At 45.5% G+C, this 9,582-nt stretch overlaps 1 protein-coding gene across 3 annotated transcripts in view; it reads right to left on the reverse strand.

The window, feature by feature from the left end:
• The window catches only part of CTPS1 (CTP synthase 1), a 225,444-nt gene extending 217,758 nt beyond the window's left edge, over positions 1 to 7,686 (reverse strand). The window contains exon 1 of one of the 3 annotated variants that reach the window (XM_078681909.1): positions 7,469 to 7,686. The gene's annotated coding sequence lies outside the window, so the exon portion shown is untranslated. The remainder of the gene's footprint in view (positions 1 to 7,468) is intronic. The other 2 variants (XM_078681910.1, XM_078681911.1) reach the window with 2 other exon arrangements.
• Between the last annotated feature and the right edge of the window lie 1,896 nt (positions 7,687 to 9,582).

Raw genomic sequence — 9,582 nt, forward strand, 5'->3', positions numbered from 1 at the left:
GATTCCTTGCTGTCGTAACGGTCTGGGGAGGAGCGGTGGAGCCCTCTGGCCACCAAAGGCTGGGACAGAAATTGACATTTTTTCCCATTGGGAGGATTTCAGTCTTGCTGGCGTTACATTTAAGGTGATTTACTTCCATCCAGAGAAAAACTTCCTTTAGACAATTTTTGAGATTTAGTTCGGCATTTGTAGAGTTTTCCTCTAATGGCACGATGAGTTGAGTGTCATCGGCGTACGAAGTTACGAGTATGCCGAATGATTCAATCAGAGAGATGAGTGGGATTAGGAAAACGTTAAAAAGTAGAGGACTCAGAATGGATCCCTGAGGGACTCCAGAGCGGACTTTCTTCTCTTTGGAAAGGAAGGGGCCCAAGGCAATGGTTTGGGATCTGTCTGTTAGGAAGGATGTTATCCACGCGAGAGCCACGTCTGAGATACCAATGTCTTTTAATCTGCCCAACAGTATAGAGTGGGAGATGGTATCGAACGCCGCTGTGAGGTCCAGTAGAATCAGCACGGAGTTCTTTCTTTGATCCTGAAGCAGCTTTATGGAGTCTGTCAGTTCAATTAGTGCTGTTTCTGTGGAATGATGAGGGCGAAACCCTGATTGTTGGGGGTGAAGGACGTTGTAAGTTTCTATGTGGCTTTTTAATTCTCTATAGACCAATTGTTCTGTGATTTTTCCCAAAACTGGGAGGAGTGATATTGGGTGTAGATTGGAGAGGTCTGAGGGTGATTTATTATGTTTTTTCATCAGAGGTTTAACAATTCCTTGTTTCCATTCTCATGGCACAATGCCTGTATTGAGGGAAGAGTTTACGATCTTATTTATAATAGGATTCACCACATCAATTAGCTGATGTAGGATTCTAGGAGGGCAGGGGTCTGAGGGTGCTCCTGATTTACAGGCTAGGATTACTTCACCAGTTTGGAATAGACTGACCGGAGTGAAAGTTTTCAGACTTCCAATGGAGTTTTCTCCCTGCTTGGAGAGGGTAGCAGCATGAGAGGCTTGATGTATGGGAAAATTTTTCTGTATTGAGTCAATTTTCTCCTCAAAGAAGTCCGCTATTTGATTGCAGAATTCTTGGGATGGGGGTATTTCGGGCTGTAATGCTCTTGGATGGGTAAAGGTTTTAACTATTGAAAACAAAGTTTTTTGTTTTTGTTTGGATTCTTTGATGGCATTGTTATAGAAATCTTTCTTGGCAGTTTTTATGTTGGTATGATAAATCTTCCTCAGCTGGATGTAGGAGTTTCTGTCTGCCGTGTTGTAAGTTTTGCGCCAATTGCGTTCACCTTTTTTGCATAACAGATGGGTTTTAGCTAAATCTGGAGTAAACCAGGGGGCATTTGTCTTGCATCTTTTCTCCCTTCCTCGGGGGCGTTTGGGTGGTGCACGTACTTTAATCTCGTGTTGTATCCAGCTTTGGAAGAGATCTGAGTCGTGTTCTACATTGCCCGTCAGACTGGGGGTCTGAGTCTGGATGATAGGTGTAAGCTTGAAATTTTCCTCTACCTTTTTCCAGTTAACGTGGTTATCAGAAAGTGGCTTGGATATGATAGAGATCTGGGGGCGTGGGGCTTTGATGCAGAACGGGATCCAACTATGGTCGGTCCAGATAAGAGGGACAGGAGATTGGGTTTCTAGTAGGGGAAAGTTCGTACATACCCCATCTAGTATGTGTCCAGCTTGATGTGTGGGCTGTTTAATCAATTGTTGAAGATTGAAAATTTCCAGGGTCTGATGGAAATTAAGAGCCTGAGGGTCTGCTATGGAGTCGAGGTGCAGATTAAGGTCCCCTAGGAGAGTAAAGTGTGGGTATCGAATGAGGAGCTGACCTAAAAAGTCACTGAGAGAATCAAGGAATCTTGTTGCACTGCCCGGGGGGCGGTAAATTAATCCTCCTGAGAAGGAGGAGGTCTCGTTTAGTTTAATGGAAAAGCCAAGTCCTTCTATACCTTTGAGGGGGTCTAGGTTGAATGTATGGCATTTAAGGTGGTTTCTTAACACCAATGCCACTCCCCTGCCTCTCCCCTTCAGCCTGTCCTGCCTGAGAATGGTATAGCCTTGTGGGAGGGCAATGGCTAAGTCTGGGTTACTGTTATCAGTAAGCCAGGTTTCGGTAATGAGGAGGCAGTCAAGATCTAAATCGAGGATAAGATCTTTGATATCTTGGCTGTGGTTGCACATGGAGCGAGCGATGATCAGCCCTCCTTTAAAGTGTGACATTTTGTCGACCAAGTCGTTTGGGGGGGTCTTCGTCGTGGCTGGGGACCCTGAAGAGCTCCACCTGCAGAGCTTACAGCTAAAGGGCCCTTTGATGTTGCTCATTTCTACCTTAAAAGTACAGCTGTTTTCTATGCGTAGACTATGAAGAAAGTCGGGCTGGTACCTTATAGTGGAGGGTTCTTGTCCTGAGCTTCCTGCGCCTGGCGCGATCTTGGCGCGGGCACGCAAACGGCGCTCCCGCTGCGCTTGTCCGCTGCGCTTCCTGTCCATGCACATATTTAACGTAGGGGGGCGTGGCCTCGGGGGGGGGCGTGGCCAGCGAGCCCGGCGGCGATGGCGGCCGATAGAGTAACTGTGAGCGCAACAGCGTCGAATCGGCTGTGCGCTATGTGGCAATGGGCTTCTGCCTCGAGATACAATAAAGAAGGTATGCTTGGTATTGTTTAAAAGTACAAAGAGAAAAGTGACAGTCAAAGTTTTAAAACGTAAATGCAATGCGTACCGCCAGCTCCCGGCTTCCGCCTCAGGAGTGGGATCAAAGGTCTCTTTTGACCATGCGCAGGAAGCCTTTTCCGTTCACCTTCTGTTAAATGATTGAGATGGTTCTTCATTTAATGTTGAATTCCCGCATTCCGAGGCCACAGGCAAATCCAATTTGTCAGATGTTGCAGAGTCAATATATATTCTTACCCTTCCAAAAAAGTATTACAGTACTGCTGCTTTCCATAAAGTTTTTGGTTTTAAGGAGTTTTGGAAGAAATTGTACTGGTCTTGTTTTTACGCCTTCTGCGATAATGTATCTTAAACGCAATTCATACTTAAGTAACTTGCTTTTGCACAGTTTCATTTGTAACTTCTTTATCTCTGTGCGTTGCAAATAACATTGACTAGATGGAAAGCCAAGTAGAACTTGCTGGAATTTCACTTGTAACTTTAGGATCACTGCATATTTCAACAGCAAGTGTTTAATTTAAAGCACCATCATGTCCGGAGCACTGTATGAGCATTCCACTTTGATCATTTTATTTCTTAAATGTTGAGAAGAATAGTACTAAACGTTTAGGAGCCAGAAAGCTACTTTACAATTGCCATGTATACACAACAAAGAATACAGACAATTGTCCATACGTTGGGCTGTAAATTAATACATTTGGGCGCATTCGTAAAGGCAAGGGTTTTTTGTGTTATGCAGGTTTTTAAGCGGAAGGAAAAAAACTGCGTGGGGGCTCAACGGGGCGTGGCCGCAGTAATTAAGGCACGGCTTAAAAACACGCATGCCAAAATTGTGTGCTTAGCATAGTTTGCCACCTGACTGGCATTTTGCTGTTTCGGTCATTACATCCAGCTTTAGGATACAAGCAACATTATACCTACAACAAGCCAGGACTATTGGCTTTGTCAATGGTTCTTAGTTGCCTAAGATAATTATGCAACAGCTATGGTTTTGTTGTATATAATATTGAAAATGTTTCCGTTCTGAGATGATGAGACTGTGAAAGAACTAAAACTAGTCTGTTTGAAGTTGCATCAAAGGCTTTGGACAGTGGTACGGCTGCAGAGTTGAGATTTTGTTTTGTACCCTGAGGCTGAGGGTAAAAATGGAGAGCCCGATAGGGGTCCGTCTCTGCACCTGTTTTTAGGAACTGCCATGGCTGAGCACCGGCAAGACCTGGCCCACTTAAAGCCCTGGTCTTGTGGCCAGTGCAAAAGTTATTTACTTTCGCTCTCGTAGTTCTCTAGCACAGGAAACCACAAACTAGCTGATCCAACTGCAGCTTCCATGCGCCGCTTGCACTTGTGTAATGAAAGTACGTTTAGTGCAGCTAAAGGCAGTGCTCATTAGGCCATTCGAAAAAAAACACCCATTTCAAACAATTAGCACAGCCAAATACTCCTGATCACAGAAATAAGAGCTTTCGTTATGATATGAATGCGTGCTATAAACAATAGTTGTTAATTAACGGGGACCAATGTGCCTAGATTTATTTACGCCAACACGGATAGTAGGAGTGTGGGAATTAGTGGGAAGAAGTCAGACGACAGCGGGGGGATAGGGACTGGAAGGGAAAAAGCAAATTAGGCAACGAGAAGGTGGGAGGGAGGCAAGGACAATAGGGAGGAATACAAAAATAAAATAGCAGGTTCACGCTCTCCGTCACAATTCCAGGGTGTTTCTCAATGTCAGTGTATCCTTATCTAGGGTGACCAGATTCTCAAAACAACAGGGGAGAAAACAGCCCCATAAGCAGGAGGGAGGAGGAGGCAGCCCGAGAGGGAGCGAAGAGCAGCTGTTAAGAATAACAAGAAAGAAGCTCGGCTCAGGATAAATAGAAATCGCTAACGGTAACTAAGCAAAACCAAAAATGAAGCAGAGCATCCAGGGCAACGTAAGAGGACCTGCACTAGGTACAGTTGAGGAGCAGAAGGGTGAAAGTAAAAATCACAATATTTTTACTGGAGCACAGTAAGGAAGGACAGGGTATCTGTAATGGTGCCGCAGACAAGAGAGGCGGAGAAGCTCATCCCAGCGTGTGGCAAAGCGTTGTGAACGCGACCCGGGGCTGAGCGGGTGCCTGTGCCTCTTGCTGCCTCACTCCAAACACAGAAAGGGAGGGAGTGGGTGAGGGAAATGCTGCGTTTGTTCTCATAGGGTGTTCTGGGGAGGGCTCCAAACGTGAAGCGGGAGGGGGGATACCCAAAAATACAAGTGAAGTACATGGAATTACTGCACACTCCGATGTGCATGCAGCACTATGAATGATATCCCCACCTTGCTCGTTAGGGTGCTTGGGTTGTGAAAGTACAATTCAAACCACGCAGTTTCACTGCAAGTTACGAGAATGTAAGTTTTGTCAGCATCCAATGCCAACAAGCATGAATGATGTGAAGTGGGTGCAGCAAGAGACTCGTAGGTAGCGGTCGCCCTTTGCAGGAACACCGGCTGCAATTAAAAACAACCACTGGCGCCGCGCGACTGTAAAAGTGACGCCGCGCGGCAACAAAAAAAACAAGCTCGGCATTGCTGGGGGGGGCGGGAGCGCATTGGCGGGGGAGCAGCAGCCTTTGATGTGCGAGCGAGTGGGAGGAAACCCCATATGGGGTGTGATTGAGAAGTGAGGCCAAGCGCGAGCTGGGGAAGCGTTGCGCTCGAGTACCTCACATGCATTGGGGATAATCGTCGCTGGTTTCAAGAGTTTGTTTGGCCTACTATACACTCGCAGAACAACACATGCGCATTGGTTCAGCGAGACCTATAAAGGAGGGAACCATACACTATCGTCCACCCCCAACTTGTGCCCTTCTGAGAGAAAAAGGAGCTGTACAAATTGCATCATGTGCTGAGCACTCTTACACAGTAATCTCTTACCACTAGTGCTCCAACAGCACAAAAAAAAAAAACTTTCAGACATCCAATTCTTTCACAACATCAGAGAACTCTGGAACCTACTCAACACAACACCTCTCTCTAGCACCCAAAACTCTCCTAACACTTGCACGCTCCAGCACCCAGCACTCCCTCATAGCACCCACACTCTCTGGTACCCACCATTTTCAAACCACCAGCACTCTGGCACCCAACAAACTCAACACAACCCATGAACTCCGGCACTCAACATTTTAACAGCGTGTGCGCACCCTGCTCCTTCCCATAATGAATTCCCCCCCGGGACTTGGCGACCAGGGAGCAAGCGTGGGAAAAGGTGCTTGTTTTTTTTTTTTACCATATGGATCTGGGGATCCTCAGGAAGATTGTAAAACAAAAATGTTTTTGGTCCCTGGTCCCAAGATGGCCACCCGGTTGAAGTGGTGTTAGACAATCAGATCGCATTTTGAAATCTGTTGTATTTGCGGACCCTCCACATCTCAAGTTATACATAAGTTTCTTTAATAACTGCAAAACTAATAAATGGGCTTAAACCAAATTACAAAAAGCACGCAAATCAAAAATCTTTATTCGGATAAAAAATATCCATAGCGAGTCGCACAAATAAAATGTAAAAAAAACAATATAAAATTCATTAAGATGGCCTCATGACATGAGCAAGTTAAATAAGCAAATCCACAACATTAAGATACCAATCTGAGTCTAAAAACATTATTAGAAGCGTAAGATGGGAATAATGTATTGACATATTAGCACTGTTTAGGATATAACACCCTTAACTATGCTTTTATATCAAATTTAAAGTGTCCAGGTATAGCAACTGTTTTCTTCTTTGAGTGGCATAAGAAACACACTGAAACTCGATAGCAAGTTTACTGAAAAGGTTAAAAGCATCTTTATAAGAAATAATTTTCCCTTTTAAAAACCATGGCCACAATATTGGTTTCCTCAGATTCCTATAAAAGCTTCAAAAAGAGTAAAAAATACAGTGTGGAATCTTTTTGAACCGAGACCTAACTGTCTGCTGAATTTGGTGTAAATCCATTCAGTGGTTTGAGCTGTAGTCATGTTCAAAATCCTGATGGTTTATTGCATGGGGAAAACACATTTTGGGACCTTCCCTTTTTCTAAGCCCCCGCTTGACGTAACACCTCAAACATTCCAGACAGCAGTTACACTGACTGACACAACTGTGCCTAAATTTTTGGGAAAATAAAAGACACTTTCCTATGGAAACTAGGTCTTAACTGCAACTACCTACTGACAATACATACACATATCTTTCATGCCTGTCAGCAATGTAGGAAAGAAAGAGGATTTTGTTCCCCAAATTAAATTCACCTGAACTGACACATGAAATCTGTGCAATATCAACCCAACTTCAGATCCAAAATAATTTAAAATAGGCTTTTACTTATTTTCTCATAAAAATAAACCTTCTTAAAACTACCAGTTGTAATAAAATCTACACCTTCTGAAAAAAAAAAAATATATATATATATATATATATATATATATATATATTTGCACCATCTATAAACTTTACGTTTCACAAAAGAGAGCATACGGTAGAATGTGTACTTGCCAGGTGGTCATCCTATCCCGAGTCTGTACAAATAGTGATATATTCTCTCAGGCCTGGCGCACGGGGAGGGAAGAGGGGCTGCCACGAGAAATGTGCTCATCAAGAAGAGCCTTGCATCAGGTGCAGCATTCTAAAAGCTACCGCTCTCACGCGCTTCTGTTCTCGCGCGAGGGCACCCCGTATACACTTTGCGCCTCCCAATAAGTGGCCCTGACTTCCCGCCATTGTCATACGTTCGCTGGGCAAGCGGGAAATGCCATCTAACCTGGCAGCCGATGTCCGAACTTTTGAGTGGTCCCTTCTCACGCGCCCAGTCAGGTCTCAGACAACCGGCGGCTCAGGAGCATTCAGAGGAAGCCGGGTGGCGGCGCTCGTCTTCAGCAGGGGCACACGTGGGAGCAGTGCCGGTATTGTGAGCGAAGAGTAACCCTAGGAGGCCCAGATCAGCTGGGGCGGCAGCGACACCGCCTACACTCCAACCCCAGCGAATCAACTGGCAGCACTAGGCGGGTCTCGCGGGGCTGCACTTCCCAGTAAGCTCTGTGATTGGCTAGAAAGACATGACCCGCCATAAAACCAAGCACAGAAAGAAACCATTCATTACCTTGCACCAGAGAAGGACCGCCCTGCTGCTGCTGCACTGGAAGTGAAGACCCAGCCGCACATGTGCGTTCACGACCCGCACGCTGTCGTCTATGATAAAAGGAGCCTGCGTAGAGCTTGACCTGGAAGTTCTAGAGAGTAACACGCCAGAGAGCGCCACCTGCCAGCAAAAAAAATAGAAAACGAACTGGGTGATCATCAAAACGTGTACCGAGAGCGCTGTGGGGCCTGGAGGTGGCTGGGACGGGTCGGAGGGTGAGCTTCTCCTTGGGTGTGGGGATGTACGTTAGGACCGTTATTTACATCGTAGCTCATAGTAGGTGACCGCTCTGGTTAGCAGAGCGTCGAAGTTTTAGGACGGGTGGTGGCCGGGCCCACAGTTACCTGTGAAGTGTGCAGTATTACGGAGTTGGCCGAGAGGCCGACAGAAACGTGGGAGTGCACGTCTTATTTATTTATGGATGCAATTTTATATAGCGCGGACTTTACCCAAAGGATTCAGAGCGCTTTACAATAGAATCAAGTGAGTTACATGAGGAGTTGTACGAACTTACACATTACAGAAAAGGTGAATAAGAGGTGGCTATCGCAGCAACAAAAATGGGATTAGGTTAGCACACGCATAGAAAACATATTTACAACATTGTAATAACTTTGAGTCTTCAAGGCTAAAATACAAATATTGAGAGTATTACTCATATTTACGCCCCAACCACATGTTTCCTGCTGACATGATTGATTCAACAGAGTCCCGGTGATGTGTAACATCCGGTATTCCGTGCTCTTCTGCAGTCTTGGGAGGTCTTGCTTATTGGACAACTCGGACGGCTGCACAACAAACAGCCCGCTGAAGGAGAGGGAACCCCAGTCCTGCCTCGGCAGGCATGAGCAGCAAACTTCTGAGCAGAGCTGCTGCTAGAAATGTACCCATCGCTCTGCCTACAGGGGGACACCCAGAAAGGGTCTCAATACATTTCTTAACTGTCCCGTTAGTGTATCCTGCTATGGCCTTGGACTAAACGAAAGGATTAGTTTAAGGAACTGGAACGAAATGAATACGAGGAAAAGAGACTAAAAGGGAGGGGTTGTTTTCTCTTTGCTTCTATCTGTAACCCCTGCATAGCAACCTGGATTATGTGGAAAGAGAATTGTGTTCAAGAGATGAGTGCCCTGATTGTATGAATACCTGCATCAGTATAACAGTGTACTGAGTTTGAGACCCTTGCCCACACTTCACAAGTCTTATCCGAAGTTTGAATTAAAATAAATATTTTTTTTACTGTGTGTACGGTTGCCCGTTATGAAGCTGATATAGGCTGTCTTTGGGAAAGGAGCATCTCTGATAGCGCTTCCAACTTTCACTGTACGAGGCCCTAGCAAAGAGCTCTTAGGAGTGTACTGTCCAAGGATTTCAGGCTGCTCCTCATTGGCCAAGTGGACACCTTCTCAACCAGTAAAAAAGGGTTTCTGTTTCACTTGGCATGGATGAGTGTGCAACGTCGTATTGTGCAGACTGTATTTTTCAGAGCAGGGAATATGTATGGTGACCTGCAGCCTTGCGGTCAGAAATGTGTGTCATGTTTGTGTAAAGTTGTAGAGTAGAATAACTAGCGGACTACTAGTTAGGTTTAGGTAGGTATATTTATTTATTAAATATATAAACAAGCTAAATTGAGGAGCGCCGGCCGGCGCTGCCGTTCTGTGTCTCTCTCGGCGCGCAATGGGGAATGCGCGCGCAGCGCGCCAACATGGCAGCCGCACGTCACGTCAGACGTG

Source organism: Lissotriton helveticus, chromosome 3_1, assembly GCF_964261635.1.
Source record: "Lissotriton helveticus chromosome 3_1, aLisHel1.1, whole genome shotgun sequence".
In the NCBI taxonomy this organism is placed as follows: Eukaryota; Metazoa; Chordata; class Amphibia; order Caudata; family Salamandridae; genus Lissotriton; species Lissotriton helveticus.